The sequence below is a fragment of the Balaenoptera physalus genome (genome assembly GCF_965194825.1).
Source record: "Balaenoptera physalus genome assembly, chromosome: 4".
Taxonomy (NCBI): Eukaryota; Metazoa; Chordata; class Mammalia; order Artiodactyla; family Balaenopteridae; genus Balaenoptera; species Balaenoptera physalus.
The window spans coordinates 96430336-96455695 of NC_138891.1; the positions used below are offsets into that span (position 1 = coordinate 96430336).

General features: G+C 36.6%; 1 protein-coding gene across 5 annotated transcripts in view; it reads right to left on the reverse strand.

Moving 5' to 3' along the window:
- ZPLD1 (zona pellucida like domain containing 1) overlaps window positions 1-25360 on the reverse strand; it is a 356592-nt gene that overhangs the window by 71248 nt on the left and 259984 nt on the right. For 3 of the 5 annotated variants that reach the window (XR_014263090.1, XR_014263091.1, XR_014263092.1), the window contains one exon: window positions 9235-20127. The gene's annotated coding sequence lies outside the window, so the exon portion shown is untranslated. The remainder of the gene's footprint in view (window positions 1-9234; window positions 20128-25360) is intronic. The other 2 variants (XM_082460475.1, XM_082460473.1) reach the window with 2 other exon arrangements.

A 25360-nucleotide genomic window follows, 5' to 3' on the forward strand; every position in this document is an offset into this window, starting at 1 on the left:
TACATGAATCTACCAACTTTTTGAATACCATCAATATAAAATTCTTTGTAGTTTCTTGATTAAAAACATAATAAAAATTCTAGGAAACCTCTTTTTAGGCCTTCCTAATTATGCTGACAGAATTGCAGCATCATTCTCCAGAGGCTGTTTTACTCTATAATGAAGCTTTTGAGTGAGATGTCTTCAAGCGATGTTTCAGGTTTTACTTTGAACGCATCTCTGCCATGTTTTCTACCATTTTAAAAGTTAAATAAAAATGCAACAGGTTCAAGTAGCAGTTAATAAATTCTGTCATTTACATCAAAAAATCAGCAGCTTCTATCCTATGAGAAAATGAACATTTCATAAATATTGAATACCATTACACACATACCCTACAAGTTGGTTAGCTAAAAAGAGAGAAATTCCATTAGAGGCTTTCGCAAGGAAAACATAAAATAGTTGAGATAAAGTAGCTGACAGTATTAGTTACTACTTTGCTTTAAAAATGTAGTGAACAGCGATGTCATACATTCCACAAACTTCCAAGGGAAAATTGTACCAGCTATTTGAAAACTCTGAGCCCTTTATTAAGGGGATTTCTTGTCTTATAGGCTGTGTGACTTGGTTGAATATTGATTAGTTGTATATGCAACATATGCTTGTATCAGAGAATAATTTAGCCACATAAAATATTCATCAGTATCTGATAGCATCAGAAGTGGAAATCCGACAGTCATCCTGTCCAGGAAAGGATGTTTCATAAACAGAAGAAGTGACCAGTGCCCTTTAGTACCTAATAAAGACTGAATTTAGACTAGGAAGGCACCCTGACTTCTGTTTTCTCAAACTAGGTGGCTCACTCCCAACTTCCTTTAAAAATCATATAACTAAAACCTCAATGACTGAATTCCTCCAGCTAGAAAATGAAAGTAAAAAGCCCTCCTTGTCACATGGAGCAATAATAGAGCATAGTTAATAAGTCGGTATTTTAGGACCTTGCTTACAGGAGAGTTATGTTCTTTCTGTCATTTAATAAAAGTATCTTTCTGGTGTGGGACATGAAGGTGAGATTTTTGTCTTTTTATTATTAGAGTCAAACCTAGAATGATGAAATTGACATTCGCCAGCACCTGTGTATTGGGGAAGGGATAAAGGTTGATTTCCACTGTGGTCTCACAAAGTTATCTCTCAGTGATGGAACTGCTTCCAGGGCTCAGTCTTTGCCCTCTTCACTTCATTATGTACAACTGCATCCTGAATGATTCCATCTTATCCAGTTTTATAGCACTTATTTTCTACCATACTACATAACTTAACTTATTTATAAGTCTTCTTCCTCCAGACACATACCTGAATGTAATCCCCACTGTAGGTTCTTCTTGTTCCCTAATGCTTCCCTAGTACTCAGGAGAAAACCTGGCCCATAAGAGGCACTCGATAATATATTTTGAATAAATGAATGAATGAAGAAAAACAGTGACAAATTACAGAAAATGTATTTGAAAGTGGGGATATAAATAAGTTTTTTTCAAAGTTAAGGGAAAAGGCAAATAAGACTAGTTTTAGCATAATTTTCTATTAAAGCAATGTTTTAGCTTCACAATAAAGAACGGTATTATAAAATAAATATAAGAATTTTGTAGCTCTAAACCTCTGTGCTTGATAAAGTTTGTATCACCCAAATGTTTAGTCTCATTTTCAGAGTTCTTTTTAAGATGGACCTGAGCTCAATATACAAAGGATCTCATAAATATATATATATATGTTGATTTTTAAACTTTGATTGATATAATCAATTAATCCAGCAGCCAGAAACTAATTTTTTTTTAAGATTTATTTATTATTTATTTATTTTATTTATTTATTTTTGGCTGCATTGGGTCTTAGTTGCAGCATTCAGGATCTTCGTTGAGGCACGTGGGCTCCTCACTGCAGCGTGCGGGCTTCTCTCTAGTTGTGGCACGCGGGCTCCAGAGCATGTGGGCTCTGTAGTTTGCAGCACAGGGACTCTCTAGTTGAGGCGCGTGAGCTCAGCAGTTGTGGCGCATGGGCTTAGTTGTCCCGTGGCATGTGGGATTTTAGCTCCCTGACCAGGGATCAAAGCCGCTTCCCCTGCATTGTAAGGTGGATTCTTTACCGCTGGCCCACCAGGAAAGTCCCCAGAAAATAGTTTTTGACATCAGAGATTCTCCCCCACAAATTTACTTTACTTTTCATTTTCAATTGGCATGTAGGCATCTCATAGATGTACCCTAACAGGTTTCTTACTGCAGAGCTACATTGTAGGAGTGTTATAGTTTTTTCAGGCACTAACAAAACCAGTTGTAGCCCATGTATTCTTTTATACAAAGAAATTGGCTCTGTGTCCTAATGGGATTTCAGGCCATGCAGCATTGTAGACAAATTATAAATACAGATTCAGCCATACTTGAAAGAGGACCCAAACAAGCTTTACGCATAAGTGCAATCGATTTCCCAACTCAACAATTAATTTAACCAAATATTTCTAATCTCAAGAGTCTAAAAACCAAATAAATTAGCCTTACTTCTTGATCAGCATAAATTGTTGGTTGATAAGTTAGCAAGCAGCTATAGGCTACACTAAAATTTTATTGTATTGAAGGTATTATTGTACCACAAAAGGGGAAAATGTTATTAGAGGAATGTTGAATTTATTACTTTAAGACCATCAGTGGAAATACTGGTATATTGTTGCTCATATGTCTCATGATACTTAAACCTCTGTTTGTTTTTTCAGGTATTTTTAGAGATTCTCCTTATATACAATAAAAGCACTGAAACTGTGGTTTGTATTTCCAGCAAATCTATGTTGAAAGCCACAAACTAGATAATGGTAGGAAAGATTGTTCTAATCATATCACTATTGTCATAATAAGATGGGCCCATTCTTTTTAAAACCAAGGATTCTAAGTAATTTCTAAGCTAGAAACATAGGCTACTGCAATAGTTTCAACACACATTCGAGGATGGTGGGAGTTTGTTCTGAACTCTTTAGTTAAATTGACCATCACCTCTTTTCTAAGACAGTAAACAAACTTCAAGGACTACAAAGGCTGGAAGGTAATGTAAATGAGTGATGCAAACTACCTGGTGAAGGGGCACATGGGCACATTGGGTGAGAAGCTGGAACTGTGTCCAATTCCAGGGCACGAAGCAATGGCTACACTCTTTCAGGAGACTTTTGCCATGCAGGAATACATTACTCAACATTGCCAGACATTCCAATTTTTCAAGGAAAGAGTAGATCATGGTTTTTATTTGAAACTACCCACATTTTATGTGCTGTCTCATGTTTTTAAATCATTTGCACATATTTGGACTGGATTAAATCTTTGAGCTACTAGTTTGCCACCTTGTCTAGAAGTCGGAATAGTCAATGGTATTTTCTTACTAGAAAAAAATGAGACAGTTTCCTGTTAAAATCTTGTTCTTTTAGACAGTACTGCTCAATTTGCTAGTAGTGGCATTTTCCTGAGTCACAGAGTGAATTTCCTATGTCCATTTATACATAATACTGAATGTCCATGAGGCCCACCATCCCAGTTTCACGTATATGTTTTTATCATATAAAAAGTACCACATCGTGAAGGGGAAAAATGGTACGCCCAAAGGTACCATCTTGATGTTAGTTTTATTATAATCATTTCAAAGTCATAACATCATAGTTACTTTTTTGACACATTCAGGAAGGTATTTTGTGGCTTTATCCTAACAAAACAGAGGATAAGAAATAAAGAACAATATTAATATTTTCTAGTTTTTCTAATCTATGGTTTTGACCTATAGAAACATATCAATTATGTATGAAAATACAATGTATATGGAAAAGTATTCACTCCCTAAGCTTCATAAATGGAAAAATATTAATCAATTTTTCTCCATCATCATTTTAAAGAAACCTTTTAAATGTTTTACCTTCTTACCCCTCTCCATACAGCCAACAGTAAATATATATATAAAATATATATATTTAGAGAGGGGGGGGGAGAGAGAGAGAGAGAATATATTATACCATTGGTTCTGTTTCTTTGGAGAGCCCTAATACAGTAGGCTAATTTTATACATGTTGCTGCTAAATTCCATCTCCCCTATCTTATAAATTTACAGATTTTTTTCTCAAAAGTTTTTATTTGTCTGCACTTGAAATGAAGGAATTTATATTTATTCACAATAAACTTTATCTTATTATAGTCAACTCATTATTCTTGGCTGAATGATTCTTTTGGAGGTTTGCCTATGGGCTCTCATGTATTTACTGTCTGCTCAGGTTTATCTCAAATACAGAGGATAGAATCATGCTTGCTTCATAAAGGCTAGTTTTTGAAGTCAGATGAATCTAAGATCTGACTTTCTAAGGAAGTGGTCTACACCAGCCATAGCTAATGTGACTGCTGGACACCGTGTTGCTATTGTTTTTCCCAAACATAAAAAGCTACCTTAATAACTCTTTTGAATCATACTAGACAAATTATAATGCTCAAATTGAATGACACAGTTTATTCTTACCTAGCTTATTAAATTCTCAGGAGAGACTAAACCCTTTGAATGAGAAATCTTAAATCAGTATTAAATTGAGCCCATGTGCCCCAAGGAGATTTAGACCATCTGCTAATTCTGCTGGGCAAAGGCTTCCTTTTCTATTCACTCAGCTTTGGAGAAGTAGAATCCAATTTGCCTCCAACTCCCATTTTTTCATCCTATAGTTAAATAGTCTATGTAAAACAAACTTTTGCAACCACCTTGTGTTATCTGAACCCAGTGTATTCCTTTCCCACAAGAAAATAGATGGATATATTAAGGACACTGAAAGAGTGTTCACAAACACAGTTCTTTCTTAGGATCTGGTGTCCTTTAAAAATTATTTCCTAAAACATGTGTTAACCTTTATATAAACAATGATTAGGTCAAATAATTTTCTTTTTGCCAAATAAATATTTTGGAAGGTGAACGTTATTACATTTTGAAATGTCACAGAAATCTATTGGTATTCCCATCTGACCACTCTTCCCACACTCCCCCCCCCCCACCCTCTTTTGGAACATAAGCATGTGTAGCAAGCCTTTCATGAACAAGGAATCCATTCAGGACTTAGGTACCTGGGCCAATTTCCACTCAGCAGGTTTCATATGCACTTGTAGGTGCCAAACCGCAACTCTTATGTTTCTCCAAAAGAGTTCTTAATAGAGAGGGGATTAAGCTCTAAGTGGCTTCCTGATTTCACCATTTCTGAAGCCCAGTGTTAGGTTGCTGAAAGTTCACTCCATTTGTACCATCAGTAGCCTAACAGGCTTTAGAAACTGAGTGAGTGAGGTAATATTTTGTGTGTGTGCAGATGAAATATTGGAGTACTTAGCAATCTATTGCATTAAAGGCACATACATTTTTGATCATCTCTTTATTTTTTGAAAATAATTCTTCTGTAATATTCTGAGTTTCAGGTTTAACTGAAGAATGTGAGATGAAAATTACTGTAATTTTAATAATAATCTGTGTGGTAACATAAAGACAAAAGTAAAGAAATGCCTGTATTTGCCCAATACTGATTCTCAACTCCTCTCTAAGCATATATCTATTCATTATCTTAATATAAAAATTAAAATGTCGGGCTTCCCTGGTGGCGCAGTGGTTGAGAATCTGCCTGCCAATGCAGGGCACACGGGTTCGAGCCCTGGTCTGGGAAGATCCCACATGCCACGGAGCAACTGGGCCCGTGAGCCACAACTACTGAGCCTGCGCATCTGGAGCCTGTGCTCCGCAACAAGAGAGGCCGCGACAGTGAGAGGCCCGCGCACCGCGATGAAGAATGGTCCCTGCTCGCCGCAACTAGAGAAAGCGCTCGCACAGAAACGAAGACCAAACACAGCCAAATAAATTAATTAATTAAATTAATTTAAAAAAAAATTAAAATGTCTTCACAGTGGTAAGGCAATGATAAATGTCCAGTCTATAAATGCCAAAAGCCAGATTGCGGGAATGGTTCCACATACTAATGTTCAATCAAATCAATGTACAATCAAGATGAAAAAGGAAACAAAATGCACAGTAAATGGGGAACTCTCCAAATTATCAAACATGAAATGAAACACTAAAATGATTGCCTTTAAGAATATAATCAGTAATCTGGAAAATGAGTTTTATACAGATATAATGAGTTCCCAAGAATAATTTGTGCAATGTCCAATCAATGGTGTTAGGCTTGTATAAACCTTGCCTAGTGCCATCTTGGTAGTGATTTTTGTCCTAAGCATTGTCCAACATCTCTTGTGTTCTCTGAGGCATGAGACCACCAAATATCCACATTTGAATCACATGATCATGCAAGGTTATTTGTGAAAATTAATTTTGTTTATTTGTCTATCTGGACCCACAGTTGAGCTCTCACCTTGAAATCAAGAAGTGGCATTGTTGGAATAAACAACTTTGGCAGAGTCAGTTTATAATCACTACTTCAGCAATACATGGAAATTCCATGGGCAAGGGTTATTTACTGATATTCATCCTAAGTAATTTTCCTCCTTGTCAAGGAGGTATGCCTTCCTTCAGTTTTAAGAAATGCAAGCTATAAAGATTCAGAAGGGTCAGGAAACAAATATTCCATATAGTCTGAAATTAAGGGATCAAATTAATACCTTTGATAATTTACAATGTTTTTAAATTAATTTTATTTTGTATAATTTCTATATTACAAGGGTAATATTCTGGCCAGTGATATATGTGGGCCTGTTTTTGTCAAAAGCCATGTATTCTGTTTACTGGAGACTGACCCCAAAGTCCCTTGTACTAGATATTTAGTTAAGAAAATCTCTTAAGGATCAAATGCATTTTTCCCAAGCTCACTATATTATTACATTTGTTTATTTTTTTTTTCAGTCATGGCTGAAGTAAGTGGTTTCTACCTATTTTTATTTTTTATTTTTTTTTTTTCATTTTTTTTTTAAACATTTTTATTGAAGTATAATTGCCTTACAATGGTGTGTTAGCTTCTGCTTTATAACAAAGTGAATCAGTTATACATATACAATATGTTCCCATTTCTCTTCCCTCTTGCATCTCCCTCCCTCCCACCCTCCCCATCCCACCCCTCTAGGTGGTCACAAAGCACTGAGCTGATCTCCCTGTGCTATGCGGCTGCTTCCCACTAGCTATCTATTTTACATTTGGTAGTGTATATATGTCCATGACACTCTCTTACCCTGTCACATCTCACCCCACCCCCTCCCCATATCCTCAAGTCCATTCTCTGGTAGGTCTGTGTCTTTATTCCCATCTTGCCACTAGGTTCTTCATGGCCTTTTTTTTTTTTTTTTTTTCCTTAGATTCCGTATATATGTGTTAGCATACTGTATTTGTTTTTCTCTTTCTGACTAACTTCACTCTGTATGACAGACTCTAACTCCATCCACCTCATTACAAATACCTCCATTTCATTTCTTTTTATGGCTGAGTAATATTCCATTGTATATATGTGCCACATCTTCTTTATCCATTCATCTGTCGATGGACATTTAGGTTGCTTCCATGTCCTGGCTATTGTAAATAAAGCTGCAATGAACATTTTGGTACATGACTCTTTTTGACCTATGGTTTTCTCAGGGTATATGCCCAGTAGTGGGATTGCTGGGTCGTATGGTAGTTCTATTTTCTACCTATTTTAGTTAATGCTCCTTTATAGACTCTTGAACTAAATCTCTCTTTCGCTGTTTGACTCTTGTCCTTTACCTTTTTTTATAGTAACATGATTATAAAGCAGATATTATTTATATCCACATCTCTTACTTATAATATACCTTAAATCTACCTATTTTTAAATTGATTTAAGGTATATTATAAGTAAGAGATGTGGATATAAATAATATCTGCTTTATAATCATGTTATTATAAAAAAAGGTAAAGGACAAGAGTCAAACAGTGAAAGAGGGATTTAGTTCAAGAGTCTATAAAGGAGCATTAACTAAAATATGAACACTATCTTCAATAGCAACTTCACAGAAAATGAAGAACACAGACATTCTTTTTTATACTGCTTCTTATCATGGCTCTTTAAAAAAATTAGCATTGAAAAGAAAAGGTTAAGTGACAGGAATTTTTTCTTTTCTGTAAGTGTCTCAATGGTCTTCTGAGAATTTTTCTTTCTTTCAAGTCATAGAAATCATCCCTGTGCCTGACATTTTTAATTGCCCTCGAATATCAATTCATTTAATCTTCCTTTCTAAATGAATACAAATTAATTTAGTGGGTAATGTTTCTATTTAAAAATACTTAGCTTTCCACGCTCCCGTGAATCTGTAGATGGGCATGTGACTACTTCTGGACAAAGAGGTATACGTGACAGTTAAGGGTTGGGCTTTTCAGAGCGTTGTCTTCCTAATAGACTGAGCAAACCTAGTCAATGTATCTTTTGCCCTTTATCTTTTCCCTGTCTTTCTTCCTAGATTGAAAAGTGATATCTAGAAGGGTAATAGCATTTTTTGTAAATATGAGGAGAAAGGCCTTGCACTAAGGATGACAGCATAACAACAACACTAAGGTTGTTGTTATGCTGTCATGTCACCATAACAACCCTGGATTACTGTCTGCCTCCAGACTCAACGTTACATGAAAAATAAGATAAATAAAGCAAAATAAAAGAATAAAATAAGCACGTCAACTGACTTTCTGTGACACAGCTGAATACAACCTTAACACTCAGACTTCCTTTATGTGTCCTTGCCCCACTCTGGTTTAGGTGCTCCTCCTTGTTTCCGTGACATCTCCTACAATCCCAAACACAGTATTTTCTGCCTCTCACTGCATCATAAATTTCAGGAAGACAGAAATCATGTCAATCTTTCAATCAGTGATGTCCCTGGAATTTTGTACATGTCTACATAGCACATAGTAGGCACCCAATACATTTGATAAATGGGGAAATAATAAAGAAATGACTGAATAAGTACAATTCCCACCTCTCTATATCTACTACTAACAAATAATCCAAAACTCTTCTTGTTTTCACTTAGACTATTGTAGTATCTTCCTCATGGTTTTCCCTGCATCCCCCTTGCTCAAAAACCCTCCCATAGCTTCCTATTATATTTATAATTAAATCCAAATCCTTTACACATTCTATGAAGCCTAGTATGATCTGGCTACTCTCTACTGCTCTGAATATACCTCTGTTCATTCTCTTCATTATATTCCAACCACAGTGGCTTTCTTTTGGCTACTGAAACATTCCAAGCTCATTCTCACCTTACGATCTTTATGCCAGATGTTTCATTTCCACAGATGTTCACACAGCCGACTCCTTCTTGCCTTTTAGATCTCAGCTCAGATCACTTCCTCAGAGAGGTCACAGCTGACAACTCAATCTAAAGGAACTCATCAAACACTCTATCCCATAGCCTTCTTGTGGGGCTGTTGAGAAAATATTTTTGTTTCTGCACAGTAGGGCTTTCTGAGAAAATTTTACTGAAATTTCGAACTTGAGCTAAAATGCAACCATTAGAAGGTAATTTATGATGGAATAAATAATAAGAACTCCAGAGAGATTTACTTCCCAGAGGTATGTGTTTACATTTCAAGGGGAGTTGAGACCCAGGACCATGGAGACATTTCAAAAAGTGAGGACTCAGTATTCTCTCCATTACTTTTCCAAGGAAACTCTCTCAAAAGAGGAAGGAAAACAGCTGCCCCTCTCTCCTATATCAATGTCCAGATTCATTTTCTTTTGGGGGAAGAGGAGGGCTTACTCACCTACAATTCAGACCCAGTATGTGTAGAGTAACATCTGGCTCTTACTGCTTTGCCCTGGAGGGAGGATGCTGTAGCACAAGGAAAACAACACATTATTATTTACTATAAATAAGTAGTGATAAATCTTCTCTGCTCCAGAAACCTCATGTTGGCATTCAGGGTAATATTAATAAATATAGTATAAAAAACATAATCTCTCCTTTATTCTTTTATAGTTCTTGTCATCCAGTACTGGGTATCCACATCACTCAAGATGGTGCATGAGTTCAGAGTCTTTGTTAGGTTTACAACTCATGCCTGAAAGAGCTCCTAGTAGGAGATCAACAAGTGTTAGTGGAATGAATAAATGAATCAGTCAATGAAATGAAAAAAAAAATCACTGAAATGACACTTTTTGGAGCACTGGATTGTGTAGATTTCTACTGATTTGGCTTAAAGCAGAGGGGAGATTAAAAATTTTAGAAAAACAATTGTTTATCTCGGATGACCTGCTAAAGCATAGTATATAGTAACATATAACATATCTTTATGTAACATAGTAACATATCTTTGAAAATTGAGGTTTTTATAAATGTCTAAAGTGAAGACATTTTGGGTTTTTTTTAAATGAACTGATTTCCTTAAAACTTAGCTACTGGCTGTGTAGTTAATGAGATTTATGTTTATATAAATATTGAATAATTTATATTTTATATATATATTGAATAAGTTATCTGTATTCTTGCCCAGCTGCACAGCAGTTGAGATGAGAACCCAGCCTTCTCTGAAAAAGCAGCTTTAGCCCTTCCCAAGGCTCTGAACAAAAACACAATTAATTCCTCAGAGTTCTGCATCATAAGTTAACTGGAAAATTTAAAAGAGTGTACTTTAGTAACTCTCAATCTCTATCACATGAATGCTGACAACAATTTAAATTTGAGGAGGACTCCACCTTAATGGCATTTCCAGATGAGTTACTCCCAAAATACATTTGGCAGAACCTACAGGGTAGACTTACTAAGCAACATCCACTTGAATATTGAAAGAGATCTTCAGAAAACAATTATTTTCATTTTGATGGAATTGATACTGAGTTCTTACTTCTGATAACACTTGTACAATTTGTTCAAGCTGATCATCTCATTGTAGAAACAAAACAAACATATTGACAGCATAAATATTTGACAAATGTAATTCTTAAAGATTTCACTCAAAGAAAAAAATGGGCTCTGAATTATGGTGGTGGATTCAAGAATGGCTAGAATTAATTAGGCATTCTCTTTAAATTTTAAACATTTTAAACTATGGGTTATGGTAAAAATAATTTCTTCTTTAAGAACTACTGAATGTAGTAGGTATTTTTAAAATTTTATCATAACAAGTCAGTTGAAATTACCTAGAATTTGAGGAGAAAGTAAGCATAACATAAACTTCTGAAATCTAAGCTTACCATAAACATCACATTTGATCAACTCTTTAGAGAGGTATCCAATCTAAATGATTATATATAAATGTGTTGCTACTCTGAATAAGGCTGTACAGACTTAAATCCTATTGGGAGGATAAATTAATAGAAGATAAACTGTAATGATAAACTGATAGAAGATAAACTGTAAGTTTGCAACGCCCAATGCCTTCAGAAGGGTAAAATCTGGGTAAACAAGGATTAAAAATTAAATACTGTGCAGTTGTGTCTCTAGCATATTCCATAGAACAGGGCACTCTGATTGGCAGGTATGAGCCTCTAGCCTTCTCAGTAGGTATATTGCTATAGTAAAGCTGGGTGCATGCCAATCTATTAACACTGTTTCCAAAGATCATCTAAATAATTTTTTAAAAATTTTTATTGGATTATAATTGCTTTACAATGGTGAGTTACTTTCTGCTTTGTAACAAAATGAATCAGTTATACATATACATATATCTCCGTTTCTCTTCCCTCTTGCATCTCCCTCCCTCCCACCCTTCCTATCCCACCCTTCTAGCTGGTCACAAAGCACCGAGCTGATCTCCCTGTGCTAAGAGACTGCTTCCTACTAGCTGTCTATTTTACATTTCATAGTGACTATATACCCATATATACACTACCAATCTCTCACTTTGTCCCAGCTTACCCTTCCCCCTCTCTGTGTCCTCAAGTCCATTCTCTAGTAGGTCTGTGTCTTTATTCCCATCTTGCCCCTAGGTTCTTCAAGACCCTTTTTTTTTTTTTTAGATTCCATATATATGTGTTAGCATACGGTATTTGTTTTTCTCTTTCTGACTTACTTCACTCTGTATGACGGACTCTAGGTCCATCCACCTCACTACAAATAACTCAATTTCATTTCTTTTTATGGCTGAGTCATATTTCGTTGTATATATGTGCCACATCTTCTTTATCCATTCATCTGTCGAGGGACACTTAGGTTGCTTCCATGTCCGGGCTATTGTAAATAGAGCTGAAATGAACATTGTGGTAAATGACTCTTTTTGAATTATGGTTTTCTCAGGGTATATGCCCAGTAGTCGGATTACTGGGTCATATGGTACTTCTATTTTTAGTTTTTTAAGGAACCTCCATACTGTTCTCCATAGTGGCTGTATCAATTTACATTCCCACCAACAGTGTATGAGGGTTCCCTTTTCTACACATCCTCTCCAGCATTTATTGCTTGTAGATTTTTTGATGACGGCCATTCTGACCGGTGTGAGATGATATCGCATTGTAGTTTTGATTTACATTTCTCTAATGATTAATGATGTTGAGCATTCTTTCATGTGTTTGTTGGCAATCTGTACATCTTCTTTGGAGAAATGTCTATTTAGGTCTTCTGCCCATTTTTGGATTGGGTTTTTTATTTTTTTGATATTGAGCTGCATGAGCTGCTTGTAAATTTAGGAGATTAATCCTTTGTCAGTTGCTTCATTTGCAAATATTTTCTCCCATTCTGTGGGTTGTCTTTTCGTCTTGTTAATGGTTTCCTTTGCTGTGCAAAAGCTTTTAAGTTTCATTAGGCCCCATTTGTTTAGTTTTGTTTTTATTTCCATTTCTCTAGAAGGTGGGTCAAAAAGGATCTTGCTGTGATTTATGTCATAGAGTGTTCTGCCTATGTTTTCCTCTAAGAGTTTGATAGTGTCTGGCCTTACATTTAGGTCTTTAATCCATTTTGAGTTTATTTTTGTGTATGGTGTTAGGGAGTGTTCTAATTTCATTCTTTTACATGTAGCTGTACAGTTTTCCCAGCACCACTTATGGAAGAGGCTGTCTTTTCTCCTTGTATATTCTTGCCTCCTTTATCAAAGATAAGGTGACCATATGTGTGTGGGTTTACCTCTGGGCTCTCTATCCTGTTCCATTGATCTATATTTCTGTTTTTGTGCCAGTACCGTACTGTCTTGATTACTGTAGCTTTGCAGTATAGTATGAAGTCTGGGGGCCTGATTCCTCCAACTCCATTTTTCTTTCACAATATTGCTTTGGCTATTCGGGGTCTTTTGGGTTTCCATACAAATTGTGAAATTTTTTTGTTCTAGTTCTGTGAAAAATGCCAGTGGTGGTTTGATACAGATTGCATTGAATCTGCAGATTGCTTTGGGTAGTAGAGTCATTTTCACAATGTTGATTCTTCCAATCCAAGAACATGGTATATCTCTCCATCTGTTTGTATCATCTTTAATTTCTTTCATCAGTGTCTTATAATTTTCTGCATACAGCTCTTTTGTCTCCCTAGGTAGGTTTATTCCTAGGTATTTTATTCTTTTTGTTGCAATGGTAAATGGGAGTGTTTTCTTAATTTCACTTTCAGATTTTTCATCATTAGTGTATAGGAATGCCAGAGATTTCTGTGCATTAATTTTGTATCCTGATACTTTACCAAATTCATTGATTAGCTCTAGTAGTTTTCTGGTAGCATCTATAGGATTCTCTATGTATAGTATCATGTCATCTGCAAACAGTGACAGTTTTAATTCTTTTCCGATTTGGATTCCTTTTATTTCTTCTTCTTCTCTGATTGCTGTGGCTAAAACTTCCAAAACTATGTTGAATAACAGTGGTGAGAGTGGGCAACCTTGTCTTGTTCCTGATCTTACTGGAAATGGTTTCAGTTTTTCACCATTGAGGATGATGTTAGCTGTGGGTTTGTTGTATATGGCCTCTATTATGTTGAGGTAAGTTCCTTCTATGCCAACTTTCTGGAGGGCTTTTATCATAAATGGGTGTTGAATTTTGTCAAAAGCTTTCTCTGCATCTATTGAGATGATCATATGGTTTTTCTCCTTCAATTTGTTAATATGGTTTATCATATTGATTGATTTGCATATATTGAAGAATCTTTGCATTCCTGGGATAAACTCCACTTGATCATGATGTATGATCCTTTTAATGTGCTGTTGGATTCTGTTTGCTAGTATTTTGTTGAGGATTTTTGCATCTATGTTCATCAGTGATATTGGTCTGTAGTTTTCTTTTTCTGTGACATCTTTGTCTGGTTTTGGTATCAGGGTGATGGTGGCCTCGTAGAATGGGTTTGGGAGTGTTCCTCCCTCTGCTATATTTTGGAAGAGTTTGAGAAGGATAGGTGTTAGCTCTTCTCTAAATGTTTGATAGAATTCGCCTGTGAAGCCATCTGGTCCTGGACTTTTGTTTCTTGGAAGATTTTTAATCACAGTTTCAATTTCATTCCTTGTGATTGGTCTGTTCATATTTTCTATTTCTTCCTGGTTCAGTCTTGGAAGGTTGTGCATTTCTAAGAATCTGTCCATTTCTTCCAGGTTGTCCATTTTATTGGCATATAGTTGCTTGTAGTAATCTCTCATGATCCTTTGTATTTCTGCAGTGTCATTTGTTACTTCCCCTTTTTCATTTCTAATTCTATTGATTTGAGTCTTCTCCTTTTTTTTTCCTTGATGAGTCTGGCTAATGGTTTATCAATTATGTTTATCTTCTCAAAGAACCAGCTTTTAGTTTTATTGATCTTTGCTATCCTTTCCTTCATTTCTTTTTCATTTATTTCTGATGTGATCTTTATGATTTCTTTCCTTTTGCTAACTTTGGAGTTTTTTGTTCTTCTTTTCTAATTGCTTTAGGTGTAAGGTTAGGTTGTTTATTTGAGATGTTTCTTGTTTCTTAAGGTAAGATTGTTTTGCTATAAACTTCCCTCTTAGAACTGTTTTTGCTGTATCCCATAGGTTTTGGCTCGTCGTGTTTTCATTGCCATTTGTTTCTAGGTATTTTGTTATTTTGTCTTTGACTTCTTCAGTGATATCTTGGTTATTAAGTAGTGTATTGTTTATTCTCCATGTGTTTGTATATTTTACAGATTTTTTCCTGTAATTGATATCTAGTTTCATAGCATAGTGGTAGAAAAGATACTTGATACAATTTCAATTTTCTTAAATTTACCAAGGCTTGATCTGTGACCCAAGATATGATCTATCCTGGAGAATGTTCCATGAGCACACGAGAAGAAACTGTATTCTGTTGTTTTTGGGTGGAATGTCCTATAAATATCAATTAAGTCCATCTTGTTTAATGTATTATTTAAAACTTGAGTTTCCTTATTTATTTTCATTTTGGATGATCTGTCCATTGGTGAAAGTGGGATGTTAAAGTCCCTTACTATGATTGTGTTACTGTTGATTTCCCCTTTTATGGCTGTTAGTTTTTGCCTTATATATTGAGGTGCTCCTGTGTTGGGTGTATAAATATTTACAATTGTTATATCTTCTGCTTGGATTGATCCCTTGATCATTATGTAGTGTCCTTCTTTGTCTCTTGTAATAGTCTTTGTTTTAAAGTCTATTTTGTCTGCTGTGAGAATTGCTACTGCATCTTTCTTTTGATTTCCATTTTCAGGGAATATCTTTTTCCATCCCCTCACTTTCAGTCTGTATGTGTCCCTCAGTCTGAAGTTGCCCTCTTGTAGACAGCATATATACGGGTCTTGTTTTTGTATCCATTCAGCCAGTCTATGTCTTTTGGTGGGAGCATTTAATCCATTTACATTTAAGGTAATTATCGATACATATGTTCCTATTACCATTTTCTTAACTGTTTTGGGTTTATTATTGTAGTCTTTTCCTTCTCTTGTGTTTCCTGCCTAGAGAAGTTCCTTTAGCATTTGTTGTAAAGGCGGTTTTAGTTGTGCTGAATTCTCTTAGCTTTTGCTTGTCTGTAAAGGTTTTAATTTCTCCATCAAATCTGAATGAGATCCTTGCTGGATAGAGTAATCTTGGTTGTAGGTTTTTCCCTTTCCTTACTTTAAATGTGTCCTGCCACTCCCTTCTGGCTTGCAGAGTTTCTGCTGAAAGATCAGCTGTTAACCTTATGGGGATTCCCTTGTATGTTATTTGTTGTTTTTTCCTTGCTGCTTTTAATATTTTTTCTTTGTATTTAATTTTTGATAGTTTGATTAATATGTGTCTTGGCGTTTTTCTCCTTGAATTTATCCTGTATGGGACTCTCTGTGCTTCCTAGACTTGATTAACTATTTCCTTTCCCGTATTAGGGAAGTTTTCAAGTACAATCTCTTCAAATATTTTCTCAGTCCCTTTCTTTTACTCTTCTTCTTCTGGGACCCCTATAATTCTAATGTTGGTGCATATAATATTGTCCCAGAGGTCTCTGAGACTGTCCCCAATTCTTTTCATTCATTTTTCTTTATTCTGCTCTGCAGTAGTTATTTCCACTATTTTATCTTCCAGGTCACTTAACCGTTCTTCTGCCTCAGTTATTCTGCTATTGATCCTGTCCAGAGAATTTTTAATTTCATTTATTGTGTTGTTCATGATTGTTTGTTTGCTCTTTAGTTCTTCTAGGTCCTTGTGAAACGTTTCTTGTATTTTCTCCATTCTATTTCCAAGATTTTGGATCATCTTTACTATCATTATTCTGAATTCTTTTTCAGGTAGACTGCTTATTTCCTCTTCATTTGTTAGGTCTGGTGGGTTTTTACCTTCCTCCTTCATCTGCTATGTGTTTCTTTGTCTTCTCATTTTGCTTAACTTAGTGTGTTTGGGGTCTCCTTTTCGTAGGTTGCAGGTTCGTAGTTCCCGTTTTTTTTAGTGTCTTCCCCCAGTGGCTCAGGTTGGTTCAGTTGGTTGTGTAGGCTTCCTGGTCGAGGGGACTAGTGCCTGTGTTCTTGTGGATGAGGCTGGATCTTGTCTTTCTGGTGGGCAGGCCCACATCTGGTGGTGTGTTTTGGGGTATCTGTGACCTTATTATGATTTTAGTCAGTCTCTCTGCTAATGGGTGGGGTTGTGTTCCTGTCTTGCTAGTTGTTTGGCATAGCGTGTCCAGCACTGTAGCTTTCTGGTCATTGAGTGAAGCTGGGTCTTGGCATTGAGATGGAGATCTCTGGGAGATTTTTGCCATTTGATATTACATGGAGCTGGGAGGTCTCTGGTGGACCAATGTCCTGAACTTGGCTCTCCCACCTCATAGGCACAGCCCTGATGCCTGGCTGGAGCACCAAGAGACTTTTGGGAGGTCTGAGGTCCTCTGCCAGCGTTCAGTAGGTGTTCGGTAGGAGTTGTTCCACATGTAGATGTATTTCTGATGTATTTGTGGGGAGGAAGGTGATCTCCACGTCTTACTCTTCCACCATCTTGAAGCTCCTCCTCCATCTAAATAATTTTTTTCTGAGTTTTTTATGCCATCAGATTTCCCAAATAAATATCTCTTCTGACAAGAAAATTCACTGATACCCCAATATCCCTATTTCCAACCACTTAGCAATTCAAAACAGATTAATTTATAGGGCTCTTATAGTTCAATAGACATAGATCAGTCTTCCAGAGGTTTCTACCTACAGAGAAAAATAAAATCAATTTCCTGAATCTACAGAACTGAGAAATAAGACTTGGAAAAATAGTGATACCATAAATATCACTACATTATATATATAGTTATACTTTATAATTATACTATATACTTTATATACTATACAGTATAGAAAGCAATATGGAAAGGGTGATGCTGTTATTAATTTGTAACCCTTACAAAGAAAGATGTTTTTGAAAGCCTGAGGCAAGGGTTGGATATATAATTTGCAGGCTCAGTGCAAAACAAAAATGTGGACTCCTTGTTCAAAAGAAAGGAAAAAAAGCTTTTTCTGTTCCACAGTCTCTCATCCTATCATGGTGATTTCCATTTCCTTTCAACATTCTGCTCTCTTGGGGGTGAGGATATCAGCAGGGAAAGTATAGACCTTCACAAGTGTCCTCTCCACGTCCATCCCTAAGTCCCCACAGGAAACAGAGGGCAGCAGAAGTCACCAGGTGGAAGTAAGGGAGTGGGTTACTGAACACCCATCCAGGGGAGGTGGGGACATAGGGACCTGACAGGAGGCAAGACCACGTGTGAGTAGAGGCTCCAAGATCCCAGTGCATGCTCCGTCATCCCACTGGGATGATTTTGACTACAAAATACAAATTTAAAGCAAAATCATTAAGAATTTTATGATGACCACATTGTGTTAAATCCTACGCATTGGGCCTTGTGTAACTGCCCTAGTCACAGGCCCATACACCTGGCTCTTCCTAAGGCAGATGTAGTTACACAGTCTCCCTGTCTAGGCCCTGGCTCTGACTTAATCTGCCTCATCTATTTCTACCATCTACAGGCCGGTCTGGTTGCTTTCAGGACTCTGTGCTGATGTGGTCTTGGCAGAGAACCCTGAGCTTTTCTGTTTGCCATTGCTCTGTACCCACTTACCCTCATGTGTTCATATTGCTCTTGCTACAGAAATTTACGTTCCTAATTACTATGTCGCAAATTTCCACAACTCCTCTGAACCCCCATTCAAATGTTAATGTTCCTTTCTGGTCACTAACAGTGCAGGAATGTGGGGTTTGAGAGACCTCTGTGACTTAAGTCACATCCAGGCTGAAAGCAACTTAGAAAAAATAGCCTCATGACTCAAATTATCTTCTCCCCCATGTAAGGCCCTTATTTCTGACTATAAAAGACACCAACAAGAAGGACCACACTGTCAATTATTGGTCAAGCTGAGATGTGCATTTGAACAGCTGCAGGAGTTACAATAAACTATAAGTGTAAGAGGCTTGGTCTGAGGGGTTAGAGAGACTTCGTCTGTCTTGATACCTCTTCAATGAAACAGAGTCTAAAATGTCATATTATTAATTAGTCCAGTTATGACCTTGGACAACTCACTTCATATCTCTCTCATTCTTTATCTGTCAAAAATCAAAAAGTTGAAATTACATTCTCTGAGTCCTAACCAGTTTCAAAAGTGTTTAACTCCATGAGAGAAAATAGAAAGGATAAAAGAAATGTAACCAAAGGCCCTTTTCACTAAAAATAGAGCTATCGGGGCTTCCCTGGTGGCGCAGTGGTTGAGAGTCTGCCTGCCAATGCAGGGGACACGGTTTCAAGCCCTGGTCTGGGAAGATCCCACATGCCGTGGAGCGGCTGGACCCGTGAGCCACAATTACTGAGCCTGCGCGTCTGGAGCCTGTGCTCTGCGGCAAGAGAGGGCGCAATAGTGAGAGGCCCGTGCACCGCGATGAGGAGTGGCCCCCGCTCGCCGCAACTAGAGAAAGCCCTCGCACAGAAACGAAGACCCAACACAGCCATAAATAAATAAATAAATAAAAATTAAAAATAGAGCTACCATATGATCCAGCAATCCCACTTCTGGGCATATATCCAGAAAAGATGAAAACTCTAATTCGAAAAGATACATGCACCTCAATGTTCATTACAGCACTATTTACAATAGCCAAGACATGGAAGTAACCTAAATGTCCATCAACAGATGACTGATAAAGAAGATGTGGTACAAATATACAACAGAATATTATGCAGCCATAAAAAAGAATGAAATAATGCCATTTGCAGCAACATGGATGGAACCAGAGAATATGTACTAAGTGAAGTAAGTCAGACAGAGAAAGACAAGTATTATATGATATCACTTATATGTGGAATCTAAAAAATAATACAAATGAATTTATTGACAAAACAGACACAGATTCACAGACATGGAAAACAAACTTTTAGTTACCAAAGGGGAAATGTGGGGGTGTGTGTGTAAATTAGGAGTATGAGATTAACAGGTACACACTACTATATATATAACAGATAAACAACAAGGACCTATATTCAATATCTTATAATAACCTATAATGGAAAATAATCTAAATATATATATATACACAAATCAATTTGCTGTACACCTGAAACTAACACAATACTGTAAATCAATAGAAAACAAAATAACAAACAAAACCAAAAAGGCCTTTTTCAAATAAACCTGAAAATGTATCTTTCAGTATATCTGTTTTTACCTCTAATGTGTCATGGATCCCTGATGTGTCAGTTCAGGTCTTCTGGGAGGAGGTGCTGAGATGAAGTGAGGAGAGCAAGAGGTCCACTGGGGTTGAGGGGTAAGGCGTGGGCAGTGCCTGTGAAAAACAAAAGAGGAAGAAGCAGAAGTGAGCAGGAAAAGCTTTCAGGAACAACAAAGATCTGACACTAAGGAAAGGGAGGAGGGAGAGAGCAGAAATGGGCACAGAAAGCCTCAGAGTGCTACAAACCTGAAAAAGTCTTTGGTAACTTGATGGGGAGCTACAGAGCAAAGACAGCCCTTTGGAGAATACTCTCATGTAGTGTACAGAGGATCACCTGGGAAGACTGACCTCATATCAAACACTGAGAGCATTCCTGAGGTCCTGCTGCTGGAGGTGGTTGTCTAACTACAAGTTCTTTCTTGCAGGGAGATTCATGGTGTACAACTCCATGGCTGCACCCCGATCATGTTAATTTTAAAAGCAAGCCATGATGTTAAGAAACCCAGGCATTTTTGTCAGATCCCTTCACAGGCTTACATTTCTAGGACTCAGTTCTAGTATTTTTAAAGTAATGGGACAGTTGATCATCATTAATGAGTATTGTATAATTAATGAGGATTAAAATAATTTTAAAAAAAAAACGTGTGGAGTAGAGAAATTTAGAGCTAGAAGGAATCAAAAATTATTAGCCTAACCCCTTCATTTGACAAAGAGAAAACTGAGGCCCACTGGGACTAAGTACCCAATGTTACCATCAGGCTACTTAGTGCCAGGGCAGGAATGGAACCCACACCTTCTCACCCCCAACCCAGGCCTCTTTTAAAGGAGCTGAACAAGGCAAAAAAAGAGAAATTTTATTTCACCAACAGTTCAGACTTTTAAAAAAATATTCAGAATTGGGAACAGATGTTCTGTCGCACTGATGGGGCAGACAAGTAAAAGTTTAGAACAGAACTCAGCACCACAAAATCCATATAAGGTGAATCATATTACAGTTGACCCTTGAACAACATGGGTTGAACAGCTTAGGTCCACCTATACATAGATTTATTTTCGATAGTAAATACTACACAATGGATCTGTGGAATCTTGGATACGGGGAACCAAACCACATATAAGGAGGGCCAACGATAAATTATAGGTGAACTTTCAACTGAACGGAGAGTTGGCAACAAGGCTATCTGATTTAGCTTAAACATTTAAGTAACTAAAGTAAACATTCTGCTTCCACGTGGAAGAGATTTCTAACAACGAAAACTGAGAAACCATCTTGATCATTGGACAAGTGTGAATAGGATCAGGGAAGCCAAAAACCTTGGGGAGCTGGGTAAAAGAGAGAGATGTACCCCATCCTCTCCCTGCAAGCCAGAGAATAAGCCAAATGAGTAGGTCTCAACAAGCTATTTATTTAGAGAAATGTACAGCTTATACAGATTATAGGATAAATAAGTATGATACTTATTTGGGGATCACCATAATACTAAATGCTTTTCTCATGAGTCCACTCCAGTTACAATGTTTGTTATACAGAAAATAGTAATCTATAATCATTATCATTTTCAGGTAAATAATTATTATAGCAAGTGTTACTAGCTTGAAAGACACTGATAACTTCCTAAAAATACCTAAAAATATTTTGTTGTTTGAAGGACTAAGAAAAGTATATACAGCTAAAGCTAAGTGGCCCTTGAGGGAAGGGCTCTGAGACTATTACAGCTTTGACATGGTACCTTCTGTTATATAAAATGTGACCTCGTGTCTCAGAAGACCACTTGGCTGGAGGAGTTCTTCCTACTGGCACACTACTATACTGGGTGCTGTCTCTAGGCAGAAAAGTAGAGAGCAACTTTCTTCTATCAAAACATTTCTAGTTGAAATGGAAATATAGACCGTATATAGGAGATAGCTGAAGGGTTAGTATATCGTGCTCTGTCTTGGCTCTGGTCTCTACTTAGAGCTGTGTCACTGTTTGGATCTAGATCAGCTGAGTTTTGTTGACAGTGGCAGGGAGAAATTCTCCATCATGTTATATGGAATCCTAACAAAAAACCCTGGAGGACAAAAGCAAAAGCAGGTTTACTATCAACTCACCCTTACCTGAAATATTATCTCAATTCTAACTTTGGTTAACACAAAGTTCCTGGCTTTGTTCTCCAGGACAGTTCCCACACCCTCTAGAATTTAGAATTTCTAATTGAATGCCTGCATGAGGGCAGAGTACTCAGGCAGCCTGTGCTTCAAAAGGCTCAAAATGAAAAAAGCACAGTAAAATAAATCAGTTGGACTACTTAGTGGTAAATGTCTCATTTTCCTGTTGTGTTTACCCTTCTGACCCAACGGAAGAGTAATGTATATCCTCTCACTGCATTCTTAATAAGGTTATTTACACTGCATATCCAATGAATTTGTGCCCTATGCAATAAATTCTCAGCTCTGAAATGTCTGTGAGAATGTAGACATCATTATAAGGGGAATTAACCTGGTAAACGAGGAGCACCTTTATTGAAACTCTGGATTTTGATTATTCAAGAGTGACACAGGAATACAGGCAGTTTTGTGCAGAATTATAATGATCAGCCTTGCAAATAGCCACTGACTATGAATAAGCAACTATCTTATGGCAACAAGTGAAGAATTCTGACTTCATTTTTAAAATATTTCTGTGTTGGTTTGTAATTTCCAATGCCAGCAGAAGAAAAAATATTGCATGTATCTCCAATGTATAGAATCAAGGGCTTATTCGTCAGTAGTGATTGTATTTTGAACTGGTTGAGCTGAACAAAGCCAGAAGGAGGAAAAACAGACAAAGTAGAACTTTTTCAAGCCACACGACTGCTTTTCACCTCTAATATGCCCCAGATATTCTTCTATGTCTCACCTGCCTCTCAACTACATTGATGTCACTTCAACAACCACAGCTAAGACATACCAGGATAAATTAGAATTTTATCAATTTCCTGATTCATTAAGAGGTTAGAAAAATCCAAGGGTAAGGTAAAGCTACTAAGTTATAGTTCAAAAACAAAGGATCAAAGAAAAAACAAATATTTTCTCACTTAGGTAAAAGCCTGAGATAGATCACTTGACTTTAATTTCAGTCAGTTTCCTAACAAAGGAAAAATCCTGAAGATTAACATGGGACTTGGAGATTCTTCTTCTGCTTCTCCCACCTCCAGTTCATGATAGCTATCTCCTCTTCCTTGTGCCTTGAAGAGGCACAAGGGGAGGATATTTCAGAACCTATAATGTAAAAGATATTAAAAAGCTTTTAGCTTAGAAGCAAAACCTCATTCATCTAATGTCCCCTAAGCCCATGTATAAGATCCCACTGCCAGGTCTGAGCATCAGGGAGAACACTGAGAGAGCATTTCCCTCTCTTGCATATGAATACCTACAGAATTTATAGCAGCCACAATAATAAATACAAATCCCACTGCTGATCATGGTATAGGTGGAGTTACAAGGATGTACTTATTTGTGAAAATTGTACAGCTAAGATTTGTGCATTTCAATGTCCTTAAATTATATCTCACAAAAAAGAACTTCAAATACTACAAATAATAATTGAGTAGGGCTGGTGAGTGGGTGGAAGCAAAGATAAAACAAGAATGGCTGAACATTGATAATATTTTAAGCTGGGTGATGGGCACAGAGGGGCTCATTATACTATTCCATTTATTATGTGTGTGTTTGAAATTTCCCAAAATAAAAGGTTAAAAATGTTAATTGTTTCAATTTTATCACCAACTCACAGCCACAACTTTTATCAATATGAGGATTGTGATTAAAATACACTCACATGTTTGACATTTATCAATGCGGGATGAAGACAACAGCTTCACACAATCCAACCTCAAGGAAATAGCTTGAGACAATTTTTTAAATTCTGAATCTTTGCTTGAATAAAGATGGGCATTAAAGAAGCTTGTTCATAATCATCAAATAGTCTATTGCCTCGGGAAGTGAGGGATACCAAATGACCAATTCTGCATGGTCAGAGTTTTTTCAGTCTGCAGTGTTGTATGTATTTCTTTATACCACATATGGACTTAGTAAAGTCCCCTGACTATTCATATAGCCTTTATTTATTCTACTATCTCCAACATCCTCTGATTAGAAATACTCAGTTTTTGTACTGTTACATAGCATCCTATCTGACATATCAATATGCAAATACTGGCCTTTCTAAAAATGTTTACTTGATGTTCAAACGTTGGTACCATCCCAAGCAAAGATGAAACTGCTTTATCAGCAGGCATGTTTTCATATTACATAAGAAAGGGTTAGTGCTCAATAAATGTGAATTGAATGAATAAATGGTAGAAGAGAGATATTTAAACAATTAAAAGAATTTTGTAATGGACTTCAAAGACAGAAGTAAAAAAAAGCAGTAAAATACTTAAGCAAAAGAAAAGTATTTGTAAAGATTTTAAAAATTAAGTTCATCTGAAAGCATTTATGGTGTTTTTGTGGGCCAAGAAATGCCACAATATACTGAGGCTTTAAAAAATTACATATAATAGTCTTTACTCCTAAAAAGGGCTATTGGTTTAAGAGCTGCTAAGTGAAGCTGTCAATGTCTAGGAAAAAAATTGCCTTTGCTAAAAATACATTTATTACAGAGATAACCTTAGTTTCTTAAGTTTGACTTTGGATAAAAGTGGTTTCAAAAGGTCTAAACTTCAAAACCTAAAATGAGACAAAAAGGTTTGTGGAGTCTAAATCACCCCTTTACTACAGCTTGCATGTCAAATACTGAGTAGCAACAGCATGAAAACTCAAATAATTCTAACCACTCATAAACAAGTGGCTACATCAACTGTGCTAAGCCTTCTACACAATGGCTATCTTTTCATAACAAAGAGTAACAAGACAATAATTACCAATATCAAATGCCCAACTTAATAAATTAAAATTTACAAAAAATCAATTAATTTTGGTAATGTTGTGGCTCATGGTACCTAGATGCCTAATCCCTCATTTCAAAGAGCACTGGATACAGTCAATGCTCTCTTCCTAGGAACAGGCCAAAAGTAGTACCTGCAGCCTTTTAAGGTATCTCGTGGAAACAACCTGTCAATCAAATGGACTGAGTGTCCATAATATGCAAAGCTTCCAGAAAAAATCAGAACAAAAGCTTCCTAGCAGTGTATGCACTGTTGAAACAGTTAGCTTTGCAGCAGCAAAAGCAAAAAATTGTGCAGGCTTGTCAAATGCTACTGTGCCAGGATATGAAAACATCAATAATGACTGCATCTAGAAATTTAATTTCAGCAGTCTTTTGAGATATATATATATATATATATATATGGATCATATATAAACGGATCACTTCATCTCTCATTAC